The sequence below is a fragment of the Ambystoma mexicanum genome, chromosome 5q, assembly GCF_040938575.1.
Source record: "Ambystoma mexicanum isolate Mex_15411 chromosome 5q, UKY_AmexF1_1, whole genome shotgun sequence".
Taxonomy (NCBI): Eukaryota; Metazoa; Chordata; class Amphibia; order Caudata; family Ambystomatidae; genus Ambystoma; species Ambystoma mexicanum.
The window spans coordinates 1,098,421,340-1,098,440,558 of record NC_090933.1 but is presented as its reverse complement, the minus strand read 5'-3'; the positions used below and the strand labels follow the sequence as shown (position 1 = coordinate 1,098,440,558).

Below are 19,219 nucleotides of genomic sequence, written 5' to 3'. Positions count from 1 at the left end.
ATTGTCATCACTGTCACTGTCAAAACAGTCCTTGGGGATTGGTCCTAACAGTTCATTACCTAAATCAATGGAAAAATGTCGGTCATCAACCGCCATTCCAATAATGGTGCCTGCGGCTAGAGTAATACTCTTTAAGTCGCTGTTATCCACCTCTATTAGAATGGTGTCATGTTCTATGTTGACTAATGGCGTTGGGTTTACCCCCAACCCTTGCTGTTGGAGAGAAGCATTTAGATGTATGTAAGCATCAGGGTTTTTCAACTCTTGTCCCCTTTTAACTTTCACTTCCAGGGAGAATTGTCGGGTCCTTTCTGGGATGGTGACTTCCTCTTTAACCTGAATTTCAACTGCATAAGGTAGCAATTGAGCTGACCTAAATGCTTTTTCTGGATCATCAAAGCCCATGGGATTATCCACTAATCGGGACCAAGCTTTGAAGTTTATTACGTCCAAACTACTGGCAAAGCGATTGAGAATGTCACTGCCTAAGTAAAAGGCGGCAGGGACGTCTCGCACGAACCAACAATTGTGGACTAAGCTCTTGTTGCCAATGGAGATTTTGAGCATACACCTGCTTGGCAGGAGATGTTTGGAATTAGGTGCTTCCAGGTCCATTTCCCATTTGTCTATCAATTTGAAGGTGGGAATGGCTGGATCTTTTGGGAGTTGGCGGAACATGGCTTCGCTGATGAAGCTCTTACCGTTGCTCACACACACTCGAGCGAGAACAGAGTCCTTCCCCTCATTTAACTGAACAGGGATGAACAACTGCTCTCCAATTTGCTGAATATCAGCCAGGCTCTGAGCTGATTTCACATCTTCCTGGACTATAGGAGTGGTAATATCTGATTGTGGATTTGTAAAGAATTTCAGAGTGTTTCCTTCCAGCGTGGAGTACCACTTTAGACTGGAAGGAAGGTTAATTTTCAAAAATAGAGAGGACCCTCCATCACCAGTCTGTTGTCCTACTGCTATTACTGTCACGTCTGGAATTTGGCTATTCTGGAAGTGAAATTCTACTTGGTCAGGTTTTTGTTCAACCATGTGGCAGGTGCCTTTTAAACTAACATGGTTGACACTCTGTTTTAATTTTATGGGTCGGCAAGTCTGGGTCCAGAGGACCTTGTTTACACAATCTATTAGGGGTGACAACCTTCTCAGGAGGTCATTCCCCAGTAAACAAGGGGTGCCCTCTGGAGTCACAACTATGACTGGGTGTTTCAACTTGTGTCGCCCAATTTTAATGTCCAAGTCTCCCGTCCCCTCGACGGGAATTTCCTTCCCGTCAAAGTTCTGCAGTTGTCCAGGAAGAGAGGTGAGAGGAATTTGGTAATTCTCTCCCCTTCCTGCATTCAATTCGTCAAAGGCCCTTCTGGAAAGAAGGGTAGCTTGAGATCCAGTGTCCACCAGTGCCAAAATTGTACCCTGCCCCTGTACTTGTACCGGGGCATAGTATCTTCCCTCCTTCTCCTCAAGGGGGCACAGATAATGCACATTTTTGGACAACTGGTGGGCTAACTTTCTAGTTTTGGACATCGCTAGCGAAGAGATTTGGGCAGAATTCTGTGGAGAGCCTTGGGAATCTGAAAGAAAAAGTTGGCAACGGGAGATCAGAGCCATTGTGGGTTCCCCTGGCTCCGGTTCCGGGCCGCCCCCCCCTTTTTGGAGGCAGTCACCACGATGGGTTTGAACCAGGGGATTTTCTTGCTGTTGGTTCTGGGATGAGATGGTGGGCGGCGGTAGCTCAGTCTCCACATCTCCCCAGTCTGGATTTGCATCCCTAGGGACCCATTTTTCTTTGGGAGGAGTTCCCCCCTCTCTGAAGGAGAAGATCCTTTTCCCAGGATCCTCTGAGGATCCCTCTCCCTCAAATTGGAAGATCTGTACCTCCTCCTCAAACTGTGTCTGTTTGGGTCTTTTGGTTCTCCTACCCCCCCTCTGCTCCTTAGGAGGCAGACTATCAGGGGCAGGAGATTTTGTTTCCGGTTCCTGGTTTTCCAGGGGCTGTTTACAAGTAAGGAAGGAAGCTTCCTCCAAGGCTTTACACCCCCCTTCCCCTTGTGCCTCCTCCCTGGGAACCGGTGAGTTATCGGGGTGCTGCCCCCATCATTGCTCTGGAGCACCAGGCCCAGAGTTTGGTGCATTCTGTGCCGGCATGCCCATCTGAGGGTTCTGCTGAGCCCTCAGTATGTGACCCAAATCCCGCGCCATGTTTTGAACCTGGCGCTCTAACTGGGAAACCCGCTCAGGCTGATACGGGGCCCTGTTTTCTCCCCTGGGCTGATCCCGGGAAGGGTAGCTACCCCTTCTTTGGTAGTACCCCTGGTTGGGAAGATTTGGATACCCCTCCGCCCTTGGCCTCCCCTCTCCCGGATTCGGTTGTCTGGGCTCAGGGAAGTGGGGAAAGAAGGGTGGAGGATTTTGGGGCTGGAAATTGGGTGGATACCTGGGGAAAAAGTTCTGCCCAGGATTTGGAGAATTTCTGCCCTCCTGTGGGAAGTTAGGAGGGAAGTTCCCTGGGTTAGGTGCTTGGCTGGATCCCCCCCCCTTGGGCTGGAGGAGTCCACACATAACCCAGGATGGGTCGATTTCCCTTGTAACGGGGACTTACATAGTCAGGAGAGCGAGGGACCCCATTTGTGGGGCTGCCTCCCTGGCTCCCTGTCTGTGACTGGCCCGAGGACCTTCTGGGCCTAGCATTATTAGGTGCAGGTAGGTTTTTAGGCCCCCCCATCTCCAACTCTAAAACGGGGGTGACCTTTACCTCTGCCACCTTGGCAGCAGCAGGGGTGCTGTTAGTTTTGGGGTTTTTGGGCTGGTTTTTGTTTTCCACCGGTTTCTGCACCTCGTAGATGCGGGTGGCTTGTTCAATGACCCATTCTAAAGATCTTTTCTCATGAAAATCTCTCACGAGCTGGGTCATTATGTATTTGGGCAAGGCATGGAAATAAGTATTAACAAAATCTCTGCTATCCGTGCGCACCCTTCTTGTGGTCTGTGCAAAAGCACGCTTTAACTCCTGCACAAATTCTTGTGGGGCCTGATCCTCCCCACATTGTAAATTGTAGCTGCCTTGCGAGCCTCTTGAGGATTTCTATGAGTAGAAAAATGTTTCAAGATGGCCGCCTTATAGGTGGACCATCTTAAATGATTTTGGTCCTCCAGCCCCGCAAAGAAACTGGAGTACTCTGGGGAGAATGTCCACTTTACATATTGGATACAGCTTCGGCTGTCCTTCAAATGAAAAGTCTCCATCATTTGCTCATAGAGCTCCAAGTGTTCCCAAACAGAGTACTTGGCGTTCTTATGATAAGGCGTGATGACGCTCCTGATTGCCTTAATCTGTTTCAATGGGTCCTTAATCAAGGCCCTTTTTGCCTTATTGGCCTTTTTGGTTCGGGTAACCCTGGTCCATTCATCTTCTGACTCAGAGGCACTGCTCCCAGAGGTTCCCGTCTGTTCTTCCAGGTTTTCCCGGATTCTGCGAGCCTGGGAATGGCTGGCAGAATGTGGGGACCTGGTCTCTTGTGTCCTGTACCGCTCAGAGGAGTCTTCAGATCCCTCCTTGCTGCCAGGATTTGATGGGTACCCCCCCCACTGACCTAACTGGGCAGAGGTTTTCAGGATGCCCTTAATGGGCCTACTCTCCTGGGGTTCCCCATCAAATTGCACTGTGCTTGGGTGCCCATACCCGGATGCCCGCCCCTCCATTCCTGGGTGGTACTGGCCTATGAGCCCCATGCTTCTGGCTGGATAGTAATCTGCCATCCCTGTGTCCCTGTGCTCATGTGCGCCAGGGGACATGGGGGTGGCAGAGTCCAGGGACTGAGAGAGATAAAGGCCTCTGGTACTAGGGCTCCTGAGGTTATGCTCAGGAGTTTCCCTTTCCCAGCGAACTTGGTCTCTATCCGCCCTGCTCCCTGTTGCAATGCAAGAGCCTGCGCCTTCAGTTCCTCAGTTAAGGCCTTACTAGACTCTATCAGTCTCTCCTGCATCGCTACCTGTTGTTGGAGCCTATCATTGTGCTGGCAGAGAGCCTCATTCTCTCTCTGTGTTTCCTGATTGGTCCTGGAGCACTGGGCCAGTCTTTGCTGCAGGAGGGTTACCTCCTGAGCTGTGTCCCTATTGGCCTGCTCCTGTCTTGCCAGAGCCTCCTCCACCCTCCTGGTGTGCTCTAGCAAGTCCTGGTGTTCTTTTTGGAGGTCACCCAGTCCCTGGTGGGCCAGGTGATTTTCTTCTGTTTTTCTTTTTAAATGGCAGACTTCTTGGCCTAAGGCGTCTCTTTCCTAGCTAAGAGCCTGCATTTGTGCCGCCAGATCGTCCCTCTGCCTTTGAAAGGCACCAGCTTTCTGGCGTTCTTCATCAAACTTTGCCTGGGTATCCAGGTCTTTCAAAATCAGCTTGTTGCTCTCTGCCTTCACTCTATCTAGATGACTTTGCAGGGTGGCCACCTGCTCCGTGCATGCCCTGTTAAAGTCTAATTGTTGCTCCAGCTTTTTCTGGCTCTGCAGTAGGGAGTCCAAACCTTCTTGGTACTCCCTCTGCAAGGCCAGAAATCTGGTATCCTGGTCAGCTTTTTCCTGTTGCAGGATGTCCATATCCTTCTTTATTTTAATGATGTGCTGTCTACTCTCATTTTCTGACTCCTGGCTCCCCTGCAGCCTCTATTCAGAAGAGACCAGGTCAGATTGGACCTTCTCTAACGCCATCTGTCGCTTATTCGCCAGATCTTGGCTTTCAGTACATTTATCCTGCATGTCTCCCATATATAGGTACAGGTATGCCGCTATCCTAACCATCTTGTCTTGTTCATCCTTAGCTTTAGGAGCCATGTATAGTTCACTCAGGGCCACATGTAAGGGACCCTGATCTCTCCATATATCTGACCCTGTTTCTGTGACCTGTTGCGTGATGGCCTGCAACCAGACCATGCGGTCCTGGTGAGTCCACTCACCTCTCACAAATAACTTATGTAAGAAGTGCTCTCTGGCTATTTTCATGTCTACTAAGGTCGTCATTCTAGAGATTTGTCTCTGTCCTGACTTACAGAAATTAGTATTTTATTTTTTTTGCAAAACAGACCTTTTTCTTAGAGCGTTCCTTTGAGGAGTGCTTTACAGCGTAACACAGCGTGGTGATCCGACCGGATATGTGTATCTGGTCAGCTGGCACACTGTATTAAACTGCACAAGTGATAGATCTAATCCAAACGTCCGGCACGAGCCCCCAATTTGTAAGAGGATTCAATTCAACACTACAGCTAAGTCAATGCCTAGTCTGGGATACTGATTGGAAACCCTTATTGATATATCTTTATGTCCAGTTCATACGTTCTGGATGACTACCCCTATATAACACCCCTCTCTTGGAATCCTCCTGACCCCACTGAGCCAAGAAGTAGTTCTGTTTTGCAGTTAAAGGTTTATTTGATAATTTAAACAATATATATATATATATATCACGCTTTATAATAAATTAATAATTGAATATCACACTTAATCTGATCAGTAATCAATAATGGATAGTCTGGCACTAGCACACTTCTTTATAATCAATGATGAATGGTTATAGGATGGATAAGATAGCAACAATACTTTTATGGTTTCAAATGGATGCAATGTGGAATGAAATGCAGTACAGAAAATACTCAATATGATTTCAACAAAACAATGTAATCACTTTTCTCTGGCAATCCCCTCCCCCGTTTATGCAATGCAAGGAAATGGAAGGAAAGCACACAGTTCTCAGAAATGCAATCAAATGTAATTCAGTTCACCCCAGCAAGCTTGGACTACAGAAGTTTGAAACCCAGGCCCAAAATGCTTTTATATGTGCTGGCAATGAAGTGAAAAATATGCTAAAATGCTTTTAATTCCCTCTAGAGGTTCAGGGTGAGCGGTATCAAGTTAATATTAGTCCAGACTCACTTTAGCAAGGATCTAGGATGTAACTAGCAGGTTAAACGTATTTTTGGCAACTGAAAGCAAGAAAACTGCTGTTTTCACACGTTGAGAAATTTGCAAATCGCGGTAAATTCGCGAGTGCGTTTTCCGCGATTGCGGCAAAAGTATCGGGGGTAGGAATGCGGTTCTAAGTTCGTCTCTGCACTTCACAGTGATCTGGGTCAGCTCTCTCTCTCTCTCTCTGGATTCTGGAGATTGATGGATTTGAAGTCTGGATCTTTCTGCACAGCTTTCTCTAGAGATTGAAGGAGGTAAAGTATGGATTTTCCGGCAGAGCTTCCAGCTGCAAATGGATTTGAAGGTCCCTATCTGTCCTGTCTGTCTGCTTTTATCTGTTTTTAAAATGGGTGTGTGTGCAGCATCACTAGACCCTACCCCTCTCCACTTGCCATTGGCCACTTCATCCGCTTCCACTTGATTGGGGGAATGAAATGAAGTGTCATCATGATGAGGTCTGTTTATGGTACAGAGAACCCACCCCTGTCAAATTTACACACAATCTATATTTTGATCCAAAAGGCATATTTGCGCAGGTACACATTTGTTTAAAATTACATGCACCCTTCACATATCACAGGAGGTATACCCTTGTCCAAATCTGCTCTTCCTGGGAGCTTGCATTCAGAAATGGCAATATTTGCACTTTTTAACTGATTTTGCAATTTCAGACATTAACCCAAATTTACACACATGTGCGCAAGGAGTATGGACATTAATTGATGAAGTGTCAGATTTTTCACATGCACACATTTTGAGTAATATCCTCTTTTCCGCTAAAACCCCCCTGAACATACCACCGGGTCCTAACACGTCTTAAAATGTGGGCAGAAAAATCACAAGAATTATGGTGTCATTTAAATAATTTTCACAAGTCCGTACTATGAGTTATTCATCTTTTTAGAGTTATGTTCTGGCCCCAAAGGGGTGTGGTTTCCCCCCCGCACAAGGTTGAATTTCTGGTTTTTCCAGTTCTGCCAAGCCAGCTTGCTCTCACAGGCAGTGCCCCTCCCCTGTCCTTCCAGGAGGAAGCTCCATTTACGACTCCCGCCAATAAAACATTTGCCTGAGTCAGGACAGGGCTTTGTTCAGAGCTCCTGTATTCTGTGGGGGCTCCCCTTAATTCAATTATCAGAGAGATGGCATATCCTTAGTGTGGCCAGCAAAAGGCAGATAGGCCTGGGAACACAGCTGTGACTCAAGTTTCACTCCTGATGGGGGGTAGTTGCCAGGCAAAATTGGAATCTCTTTAAGCCAGTTTTTAGCCACGTGTCATTTCTGTTCGCCAGTTTTCTGCATTCAAATAACTAACAATTTTTTTTTACATATGCAGCTAGAATGCTGATTCTAAATTTAAAACTATGACATTTAAACAATTGCAGCCTATGTGACATTCAAAAGTAGGTCACTCATTTCTTTTAAACATTTAGATATTTAGTGTCTTTCAGTCCAAATTTACTTAAACTGCTGAAATCCACAGCTCAGCCAGTCTTGTTATAAACCTTCAAGTCACTTCAGAATATAACTTTACATTGGATCCACCTCTCAGTAAGTCTTTCTTTGGCCTGCTTTGGGTTCATTTATTCAGTTTTACACAAAAAAGTAAAATCTGGTGTTGTTTTAAAACGCCGGCTTTCTGATAGTGGTGAGTACAGCACCCCTTTTTGGGATTTAAGAAAATGAATTCCCAACAGTTATGGATTTGCTTTTGGCAATCAGCATTGCCATTCCCAATGATTTCAGACTACTGTGTGGGTAGTCCACTGGTGGTTTTAGGCAGTGTCCTTCTGTGCCCATAACATCGGCAAAAATGAGTGGCAGCCTATTCTTCATGCATTTCCCTGTGCATTTTCTGGGAAGCTCTGGCCATCATGATGTTTTCCATGTCAGTACTGCACAGTTTTGAGGTAGGGCTTGGATGCGTGGATAAAAACATCCCACAACCTGCTTGTAGGAGATCTCGAAGGTTGTGGATGTCTCAGAAATTGGTAAGACGGTTGGACACAATCCTTTCAAGCCCTTTAGATTAGTGAGGAAGGAGAGAAACAGGGCTGATTCAGCCAGTAGGTGCAGGTCAGCCCCATGTTTCATTAGGAGAGGGATGACCGTGGCTGTTTTAAAAAAAGAGGAAAAGCAAGCAGAGTCGAAGGACAGGCTGAAGAACACAATGAGGTGAGAGGCCACACATGCGGCAATAGGCTTCACTAGCTGAGCAGCAAGAGGTTCTGATTGGGCACAAGATTGGCAAGCCTTCCATAATAGATATATGAATTCTTCAGTATTAGTGTGACTAAAGTGTGAGATAGAGTGGCAGAGGATGATGTTAGAGTAGGCAGAGTGTAGAATGTACGAGGAGGGAGTGTGAGGAAAGTCAGAAGAGAGTCTCCCATTTTGGAAATGTTTGCAGTGAACTAGTGGGCTATGCCATTAGCTATAAGAAAGTAGTTGATAGTCATAGATTTAGGAGGAGTGAGGAATGAGTTCAGGATGCCCTGTTAGCCCGTGGGTCTGCTTGTAGTGAGAGTTAATGAGGGTGAGGTAGAATTCCCTTTTCGGTCTATCAAGAGAAGTCTCGAGAGAGAGTTAAGGGCATAGAGGTAGAGTTGCAGTTCCTCATGCAAGTGATTGTGTCTCCATTTGCGCAGCAGCCGATGCAAGTCTGTGCAGAGACAGCACATGAATGGGGTGACCCAATGTTGAGGATGCTGAGTCTTAGGGGGGAAAGCTAGCAATAGAAAATGATGGGAGAATGAGTTGTATAGTTTTGATTGGAAGCTGAAGATGGCAGTGTTAGAGGAAGCGGCATCGGATGTGAAGGAGGAGAGTGGGAACTGTAGATCAGAGAGAAAGGGAAGAATTGTGGAAGGGTTACATGTCCTTTTAGTAATAGGTGAGGCAAGTAATGAGGAGAGTTCAGAGGGTGGAAAGAAGATGGTGGTGGAAACAATGGAGCGATCGGATAGGGATGGTGTGACAGTAGTATTAGTGGGCGAGTGAGAGGTGGAGATGAATAAGCAATCTAAAGAGTTACCCCCGGTGTGGTAGGTTATGGATAGAATGGAGAGCATGGTCACTAAGAAAAAATTAAGTTTAGATTTCTGCGAAGGGAATGGAGAATAAAAGTTAAAGTCATGCAAGAGAATGAGTTGATGTTTAGTGAAAAAGAGTATCACGGAATTACTTAAGTTCATCAAAGAATGGTCCAGTGGGACCAAGAGGGCAATAGATGGAGATGATCTGAACCGAGTGAGGTGGAGCAATAGTAGAGATAGTGAATTCAAAAGAGATAGGTGAGTGTGTGGCATTGGAGATACATGAGGCATTGAGATGGGAAGAGAGTAGGTGCCCAACACCTCCACCTCTGCCAGTCAGAGGAGATGAGTGCATGAAGGATAGTTTGGAGTCATGTGGGACCATTAGAGTGGCAGTGTCAGATGGAGAAATCCAGGTTTCAGAAGGTCTAGGGGAGGAAAGCTGGAGTGAAAGTAGTCAGTGATAAAGGATGTTTTGTTGCAAAATGATTGAGCATTCCAGACTACAATGTTCAGTTGATGCAGTAAGGAAGAGTAGAGAAGTTGAGTCTAAGAGGAAGAGAGGCAAGGTGAATAGGTGTTAGGGGAGGTATGTTTAACTCGCCATCTATGTTTGCTGCATGTAGGTGAAAGAGAGATGGAGAAGTGGGAGTTTCGAGATGTGAGTTTTATAAGAGGGAAGGGCAAGGAGGAAGTTGTTGAATGATTGGGGAAAGCGTAGGGAGAGGGGAGTAGGGGGAGCAGCAGGAGGAGCAGGTCAGAATGCATTTTAGGTGAGTACCACAGTGTGGAGAGACAGCAGAGTAATTAGGAGGCTAGGGGTACTAACAGGTGCAGCAGGGAGGAAGACAAACATAAAAGGCTCATAGTCGAAGATATAAAGCGGCTGGTTAATGGCTGGTCTTCACCCTTCAATGGAACACCCCTGGCTGTATGCTCGTAGTGGGTTCAGAAGTGATGCCACACGCTGATTTCACCTGATCGCCAATTCCATCAGTGATTGGAGCCTCTGATTACAGCAAAAGTGGTTACATTTTGCAGTTTATCATTACTGGTGATTAACATGCATTTCATTGAAAGCTCAAACATTTTTGTCAAAACAGAATTCTGTTATTTCTACATGAAACACTCACTACTTTTAAAAGACCATTTTATCAAGAACTGGGCCCCTCACAGAAAACCTGTTCATATATTTCAACACAATGCTGGCATCATACATATATTCGCTTTCATTTTATATAAGTGACACAGGAAATGTGCTGACATAAATAAATATGTTATTTTGGGACTTCAATTACATTTTCAATTTAGGAGCTGCTGCTAAATATACCAGCATAAAACACAATGCACTTTTTATTATTTTTTCAAGTACCAATATGCTGATTGTCATAGGTTTGTAATGACTATCCCTGCCTATAACATGATACTGCTTATTTGACACACCATTTTATGTGTACTTCCAAGGAACAGCCATGGGTTTGTATTGTGTATTCTTGTGTCAATCTCTGAGTTAGATTTAGGAATGTACTGCAGCAATGGAGGGATCTTTGGAAGAATGGAACAAGCATGTTAGCATTGTGTTAATTATGCAGTGATGGTTTGCTTATTGTGAGAAATGATAAACACCATTTCTGGTAAGAATATGTTTGTATTCCGAATAATAATAGTTTAAAGGTATCACTCACCTAGAGTACTTGTCATTGACATTTTAATATCATGCAACATATGTTACACCCTTTGTTCTGAAACAAGACCCTTTGTTTTAAGGAGCGGACTCCAACAGATTAAGTCATGTTTTACACCATCACTAATGTGCCTAAAGACAACATGACTATACCTCTTCATTCTCTCCACGGTGTAGCACTAAAGGTGAACCACAAAGACCAAGGGCAGGTTTTGGCCTAAGGCTACAAGTTGAATTATCTTCTGTCCTGTGGAACACATACTCATTGCATTGTTCAAGATAGTGATGAGAGTATGGGATGTATAAAAATGTATACGGTGTGATTAAGCTCATGTAGCCTTCAATGGGCTTCATGATCATGGCATTCTCCTGGAACCACTACAGGAGGTAGGAAGAGTCTCTGACTCAGCATTGAACTGGTTTTGACCGACTGTCAACAACATGTGAGACTGGGGGAGTTCCTGTTGGACCTCATTAAATTGAATTGTGCGGTCCCACAGGGATCCTCCCTTTGCCCACTGCTGTCTAATCTGTACATCCGGCCTCTCCTGGAAATTCTGAGACGCTATGGGTTGGATTTCCACTCATTTGCAGGTGATACCTAGATTTTTATCTGAATTGTCAACCTCGAGGAAGCATTCAGCAGACTAGGAAAATGCCTGGAAGAAGTAAGTGGCTGGATGTCAAAGAACTACATGCAGCTTAATGCTGCTAAAACCAAACATATCCTGTTCAGACCCAACCATCTGCTGAGTGCAGCTAAGAGGTTGCCCATTCCTACACTTTTAGGTAAAAATCAAAAATGTGTATCCAAGATAAAAAAAACTGGCCTGCATATGTCAAGAGGACCTTGGTAGCGAAGCCCAGGCTTCCTTATATACCAAAAGAGGATCATGCTTCTGTGGTGGGGGAATTAACCAGCACACATTTAGACTATTGTAATAGTCAACTGTTGGGCGTTCCTTCCAAAGAGCTTCATTGACTATAGAAAGTACAAAACACAGCTTTCAGATTAATATTCAAGTAAATTAAAACTACTCATGTGTCTTCATTTCATCATAAGTAACACTGGCTTTCAATTGAAGACCGTATTATGTTTAAGACAGCCTGCATTGTTTTCAAATGTGTGAATGGCGTCGCCCCTTTGTACCTGAGAGAGCTAATTCACTTATATCACCCTGTGAGTTAGCTATGTTCCAGTGAAGGTCATCTTCTGGTTATTCCTCACTCAGTTTGCAAATCTCGAGGTGACAGAAGATTTTCTGTCGGTCCTCGGCTGTGGAATTCCCTGCCACTAAAGCTGAGGACAATGAGCTCACTTCTTCAGTTTCGCCAAGTACTAAAGACGTTTCTGTTCAGGTAGATGGCACTTTGTATTCTGGGGGGCTGGTTTGGACTCATCCTCACCTTCTGTCAATCTGGTTGTCATCTGCGCTGTTATACAGTTTATTCCGTTTTGTGCACGCTATAAAATCTTAAAATACAAAATACATTAGTGTTAGGGAAATTCTCATAAATGTGCTAATTTCCCTTACGTTTGGAGACCCCCAGCAACTTTGCTGGACTTCTAGGACTTAATTTATTACCTGGAAAGAGTGTGAGCCTTTTTACCCACTCTTTCATGTATTTTTATGTGTGTTTTACTTTTGTGTTCTTTGGATATGGAGTTTTAGACAACTCCATATGCATCATCTTTTTCTTGTGTGTCACACAGCACCCTCAGTGCAGTGGCACAGGGATGTCTTTTAGACTTCCCAAGGTTCAAATACCTTCTCTGGGACTGACCACTGTCTCACAGTGAATGTAAAGTTAAATTGACTCTGCTAGTCTTTTTAAATTGCTAGACCCAGCACACACTGCCTTACAGCAGAATGCTGGAGGGAATACCTAGTGTTCCCTATGGCTAGAAAACTCATGTAGCCATCAAAAGCTACCCTTTCCTCTCAGAATGGCTTGTGGCAGTGGTATTACCATGATTTCCCCAACCGTGACCCGTTTTAATGCTCCGGTAGTTGAAATCCACGGGAGCCATGTTTTTCAAGATTGCATCTGAAAGGTGGAAAGGTCCTTCTAGTGTTTGTCTCTGTGCGCCAAACCAGGTTTGGTCCCTTTGCTTGTTGGCCTTTGGCATGCTTCAGTACTGAAGCCCCCTTTGGCGCCTGAGTGCCTGGGGTGGATGGGATGTGAGAGAGATGCCCGAAACTCCCCGTGCTTAGTCCCCTAGGAAACCTGAATGCACTCTGGCATGATTGGCTGGCTAACTTTCTGGCAAGGACAGCCACCCTGCTGGGTGAGTGACAGCTAGGCTGGAATGAATGGGAGAAAACTGTTTAAAAGCAGGTCTGTGGGACTTAGAAGGCAGAGTCAACCAGTGGAACGAAAGAACGAAGATGAGCTGAAGGAAGACGACTGCTGCAACTCCTGAACCATTGGTTTGCCCGGTGAAGCCCTGCTGCAGGTCCAAAGTGCCTGAAACTCCCTTGACAGAGAAGCCCCTTTAAGGACGACTTCTTCCCTTGAACTGGTGGGAACAACCAACTCACAAGCCAAATGGAAACCATCTCCATACTGGTCGAATTTTCTTCAGAGTGCTGTTGAAAACCGGATAGCCAGTGAGAAGGATACCAGATTGTGGACTTTAAGGCACTCACACCTTAAACAACGTTTTTCCAAGCTTGTCGATCCATACCCATGCAGTGCAGGAACCTCCCAACGTCTCCAAACTACTTCTAAGAACATTAGCAAAGAATTAACCGTTTACTAACAGAACTGTGCTATCCTATCCAAGACACTGAGCCATTGACTTTGGCCCAGGTGTATTGAATTGAACTGACTCTTGTAGTGAATTAAAACTATTTGCCCTGCCTAAGAAAGTAATTGTGTTTGATTCTTATAACCTTTGTCTTTCTAACTCTTTTGAAAGTTACTGAAGTGCCACTTCAGAGGAGCCTAACTTTTTCAGAAACGTATTGGTTTAGTACTGTAGAGTATTATAGTGTGATATTGAGCTGCTTCTTACTAGTGGAATGTTTTCTAACTAAATGTGTAAATAAATGTATATTGTTTTACCAAGAAACCTTGAGTAAGTGTTTGTTTAAACCAATGTGATTGCAAGTCCTTTGTGTAACACCTTGTACTGCTCATATCCCTCGTGAGAGAAGTCTGGCTGCTCAGCCACTGCTACCATAAAACTGTGAAGTACAGACTTGTACCAAAGGTGAGCTTGTGCTTACACCTGTAGTCTTAAATGTGTGTAGTGTTCCCTAAGGGTACTGCATGTAATTCTGCCTAACAATTAGTAGTAGAGTTGTTTAAGCACTCCACTTGGAAAAGAGAGCAACCTGGCAACTGAATTCAAATTTCTCTTCCGATGCATAAAATGGCATCTAATTGGCCAACATTGCCAACAGTTAAAAATACTAATAATAATCGGATCAGTAAAATATCTCATCTTAAACTAAGAAACCATTGACTAGACACAAACGACCTGATTCATGGACAAGAGCGCATTAATCCCGCAAATACTGCATGCCGAGATCGACACCGCGAGAGCCTGCGCGCAGCATAAAAGATGCGTGCCCTGCATATTCATGGAATTGCCTGCGTAACTATATATGCAAGTCATGGCTGGAACACCCCCAACACGCCCCCGCTGGGAAGCAAAAACACCCAGAACAGCTACCTTTGCATGCACCACCAGGTGCAAATACATGCATCCTTCAAATAGTGCACAGAGACCCCCACAAGAGGGCCTGCATCTCAGAGGCCCTGTGCATGGTCCCCCGTAATGGTAACTGGCACCCCGAGGATATGCATACAGATTCACACAAAGCATTTCTTTTGCCGAACTGCGTGCAAACCTCCATAAACAGTCCCTGCACCCCGCTGCATATGCCCACCCCCAAGCATGATCAAAACCCTGTCTATGTGCATGCATCCCTAAATCTGACATGCAAACTCACCTAGAGAGTTGCGATTCCTCTGTGCAAGTCCCTACACCTGCTTCTCGCTGGTGGAGATTTCAAGTGAACTGCATGGGCATTTCAAAGGCTAGAGTTTGTGTGGTCACATCCATGAATAAGCTTTGTTGTGCACATTTGTGGGCCTGCTATGGACTGCCATCAATCCGTCCATCATGATGCCCACTCTCTGGATTATCTGTTCTTCTCCATTTTGTGTGTTCCGCTACCTGTTCTGGACCCTATGCAGGCCACGGACACCCCCTTTGTGGGGTCTCACGCAAGCCCCTCTGCCGCTCGCAGAGCTGTGAGGAGCCTATGCAAACTCCATGCAAGTCCCGGAAAAGTCCAGCACAGTTGGTTCCATGAATCGATGAGCAGTGTTTTGCATGCAGTTTGTCGCACAAGCACCAGATTTTAGACGCAAATAATTCCATGAATCGGGCCCAAAGAGTACAGTAGATAACCAAAGAGCAGCATTTTAGGAGCAAGTGTCGAGGGCCATTGGAGAGTGAATAATCTTGTTTTACCATATATTTTATTATAGGAAAGCTATCTGCCTTACGGCTTGTCGCTGAAAGGATCTTCCTCTATGCATAGGAGCTTCAGGTTGTCCATTCATGAATCCTAATTACGTACCCTTTGTCCAGAACCCTTTCAAGGCCAGTGGCATGTATATATGTTTCGTCTGTTCACAGCAAGCAGCACAATGATTAATTACCATAATTACAAAGGTGTTAGCATTTGGAAAACATTTGACCTAAAACATTTGATCAAATTTTTGTAACCTTTTCTTCGGTCAAATTTTTATTAAATATGTATGTTTATACATATATATATATATATATATATATATATATATATATATATATATATATATATATATATATATATGTATATATATATATATATATATATATATATATATATAGGTTTGGTAAGGGTCTAGATTATGTTGAGGGGAAGTGTGGGGGTTGTGGGGATTCTCCCCTCGCATTTTAGACTGACAAAAAGGTCAAATAAATTTGATCAAATGTGATTAGGTCAAATGTTTTAGGTCAAATAGACCCAAACCATTACAACTCTGCCTGCTTTATCTAAAAGTGTGCTACTATTTGTAGGGCAAAGCTATGGGATATGTTTGCCGGGGCTGTTGGGCTGTATGTATCCGATCCCTTTTTTCGTGATGTTTGTGTTTGATGTTTTTATACAATAATATAGAAGATTAAAGGAAGTATACAACGTATGTAACACATTATGGCACAGTTTGTTACCCAATCAGAACAGCCGCTGATATATTATCTAAGCAGTTATTCGATTAAAGGCCTCTACTAGTTGTGATATTATTTTTATCCTCTTAGAAATGGCAGGTTCAAAATAAGAGTCTGAATCCTACAAAATGGCAACAATTCATGGCTTGAAACAGAGCCTAAAGCTTACGCCATGGCAACACCGATGCCCCACCAACTATATGTTGGCGGTAAAAGGAAGATGCTCTCTTCTGCCTTTATAAAAACATATGGTTTCAGCAAAGGCTGTGGTTCCTTGAGCACTTTCAAAAGCAGATTTATAAATCTGAAACACGTGCGTAAAGGCGCGTCATGAATGCCATATCATATCAAGTGGTGCGTAGGCTGAAGAGGGGTTACCTGCTGACATGATGGGAGAGGAGAGAGGGCGAGTCCAAGGAAATGGCTTCAGGGTAATTAAACTCTGTGGTGTTTTCTGTGACATGACAAATCAGCACAAAAAGTTGGGTGAGGTCTGTGCAGCTTCTGCGTAAAAATAGCCTTCATACTGAAACTGTGTCATGGACAGAAGTCCAAATAAACACAAAAAGAGCTTCTTTGGTAAAGTCATTGCTGCGGAACAGAAACAAACAAGATCATTAGGCAAGTGATTGAATCCGAAAACAATACTTTTATGGGATGCTAAATTCTTTAAGCTTAATAGAAGCCTTGCAATCATTAGGAGAAAGGCGGCATGTTGGTATTGTTGCAGTCAAGAGATTGGGAACGACTTGGCAATGCATTGTTGAAGGGATGAATGATTTCGGAGATGTACATTTGAGTTTCATTGCAGTTTGCAGGGGGGTTATTTAGCTGGTTGCTGGAAATCGTCCTACCCAATGTGTGGTCCTCTTCTTTTCTTTCTTTTACTCCAGCTGTCTGATTGGCTGTTCAAAAGCATTCACAAAGAGCAGTCTTTAAGTAAGGCAATGGTTGTCTTTCCTATTTTAGTGTCCATTCTATTTCATTTGACTCAAAGGGAGCAATCCCAAATGCCGCGTGATCCACTCCACCTACCGTGCATGTACATGTCCCTGTGGTGGGCGGGTCATCCCACATGCCAGGGAGTGCAGGAGGAGGGAGGAGTTTGCCAACTCCAAGTCATAAGGAAAGCTCTTGGTCATAGTACTTCCGGGTCTATTCCGACCAGGAAAGCCTGGGATCTGACTACAGTCTCATGACAAGTATTTCTTCTTTATGACTTTCATAGAAGCCGATGAGTTGAATTGCTTTGGGGGATCCTGCTGCCAGATAGTGTGTGTTTGTGCAGTCCAGATTGATTTCTGCTGCATTCAAACTGTACTCCAGACATGCTGTCTGGTACATAACAACATTGTGCTTTCGTTTATGGAATTGGTTGTGTTGGATCCCTGTTACCAGCAACAGAATCTGGTTATCACCAACTGTTCTTGGTTATTGCCCCCATTAGACTAGGGCTCCTGTTGTGAGACTATTCCAGTTCACCACTTCTAAGGGCCAGGGGGAGAGATTCTGTGAGGTCTTCTTGGTGGTCAGATCATGCACCAATATAATGCTGTTAACATTGTTGTAAAATATAGTCCTGGTGGTATTCACACTGCTGCCACTGCCTACAGACCCACCGGCATCTCAGAGCTCCGCTAGGACTTCTCTGCAGGGCCCCCTTCCTTGTAGCCATGATTCCTGACATCCACAGAGCAGTCCACTATCTAGGAGGGGTTTCCCAACACCTGCCTCTGGTACAGCATGTGACCAAGTGATGCCTTTCCAAGACCTAAGCCATCCTCCCTGAAACACTACACTCCATGGCCTATCAAATCTCACGATGTAACTGTGGATTCACTCTGATAGCAACCAGTCATAGCTCTATTCCCAGTAATAGGTTCTGGTCTGACCGACACCAATGGCACCCCAGAATCAAGTCCTTCTTTTAAAATGTCTGTTAGGTAATGATTTACAACTACACATCCCATATTGCACGCAGCTCAGGCTGCTGACTTCAGGGATAATAAGTGGTAAACTATGCAAAGCCACCGCTCTACTTTAACAGCAAAAACTGGAGAAAATACGCAGGTGGAATTATTCCCTGGGATCATTCCTCCTAATCACCCATGGAGTCCTAGGGACTCCAGGAATGGGATTAACTTCTCCATTACCACAATTGTAAGGTGCCGATAGATCGGCCAGACAAAGTGACAATAACAGTTAATTATTTTGGTATATATCTGTAGTAAATCCTGGCAAGACCGTAATATAGCTTTATAGACCTGCAGAAAGGGCTGTGCTGGGCATTATGGGCCCTGAAGACCGAGTTATGAGTGGCATGATTCCTGCCCCTCATGTCCCCAGCCCTCCAAGATGTCAGGCTGGAGCCAGGCCACAATCACCTACATGGCCCCCAAGGGCCTCTCCATCCCTCCAAAGACACACTTGGAGTCAGACTTGGCGCTTGTGGCACCAGACTCACTCACTCCCATAGGATAACATTGAGGATTGGACTGGATGGATGCCCCCATATATTTTGTTTACCAGAACTGCATGTGTGGTCTAGTCTTTTGGGTGTGGTTCAGACCAGAGACACCTGGGATACCCAGAGACTATTTAAGCCACACCCACGCTGAGAAACATGCTTTGCGTTTTCTGCACCTGCAGCATGACACTCACCGTGTTCGGATCGGTCTAAAGCAGATCTGCATCTTTCTTCTGCGCTCAGCTCCTGCAAGAATAAGAGCACTGTTTGGATGAGCCTTATCTAGCAGCGCTTCTGCCCATCATTCATCGCTCCTTCTTTTCTGCAGGCATCTTCGGCGGTGTCATTCCCATCCCGGCACGCCGTTTCCTAAGGACAAGGGAAAGGAACAGAAGAAAGGCATTAGTAACCATTCTGCAAATCTTCGCTTACTTTCAATACTATACGAACTTTAAAAGCTTACCTGAATTCCAGCCACTTTGGGCAAACTCTGTCTCTTGAACTTCTCATCCATCTGCAAGAAGGAAAAGACACTCCAGGTTAGCATGGAAACATCTAGAGGCGCCGCATACCGCACTTACTCACCGCATTTGTTCTTCATAATCGGCATCCACGCTGAAAACATCGCGGCACCTAAAAGACACAGAAAAAGAACTCAGTTCAATACAAATACGAAAGGGGTGCATCGCGCATCGCGCTCTCAGTCACCTTCTGCGCTACTCATCTCAGCAACACACCACCATCCCTGGATGCCGGCCATCATCTGAGGAAGGAAAGGACCGAAGTCAGAGAACTGTTCAAAAGACTCATTTAACTTACCTGTCAGACTCCTGCCAGTGAAGTAAC

The 19,219-nt window shown here is 44.9% G+C and overlaps 1 pseudogene; it reads right to left on the bottom strand.

Moving 5' to 3' along the window:
• Positions 1-16,427: 16,427 nt before the first annotated feature.
• Positions 16,428-18,599, bottom strand: LOC138498352 (rab-like protein 3 pseudogene; annotated as a pseudogene).
• Between the last annotated feature and the right edge of the window lie 620 nt (positions 18,600-19,219).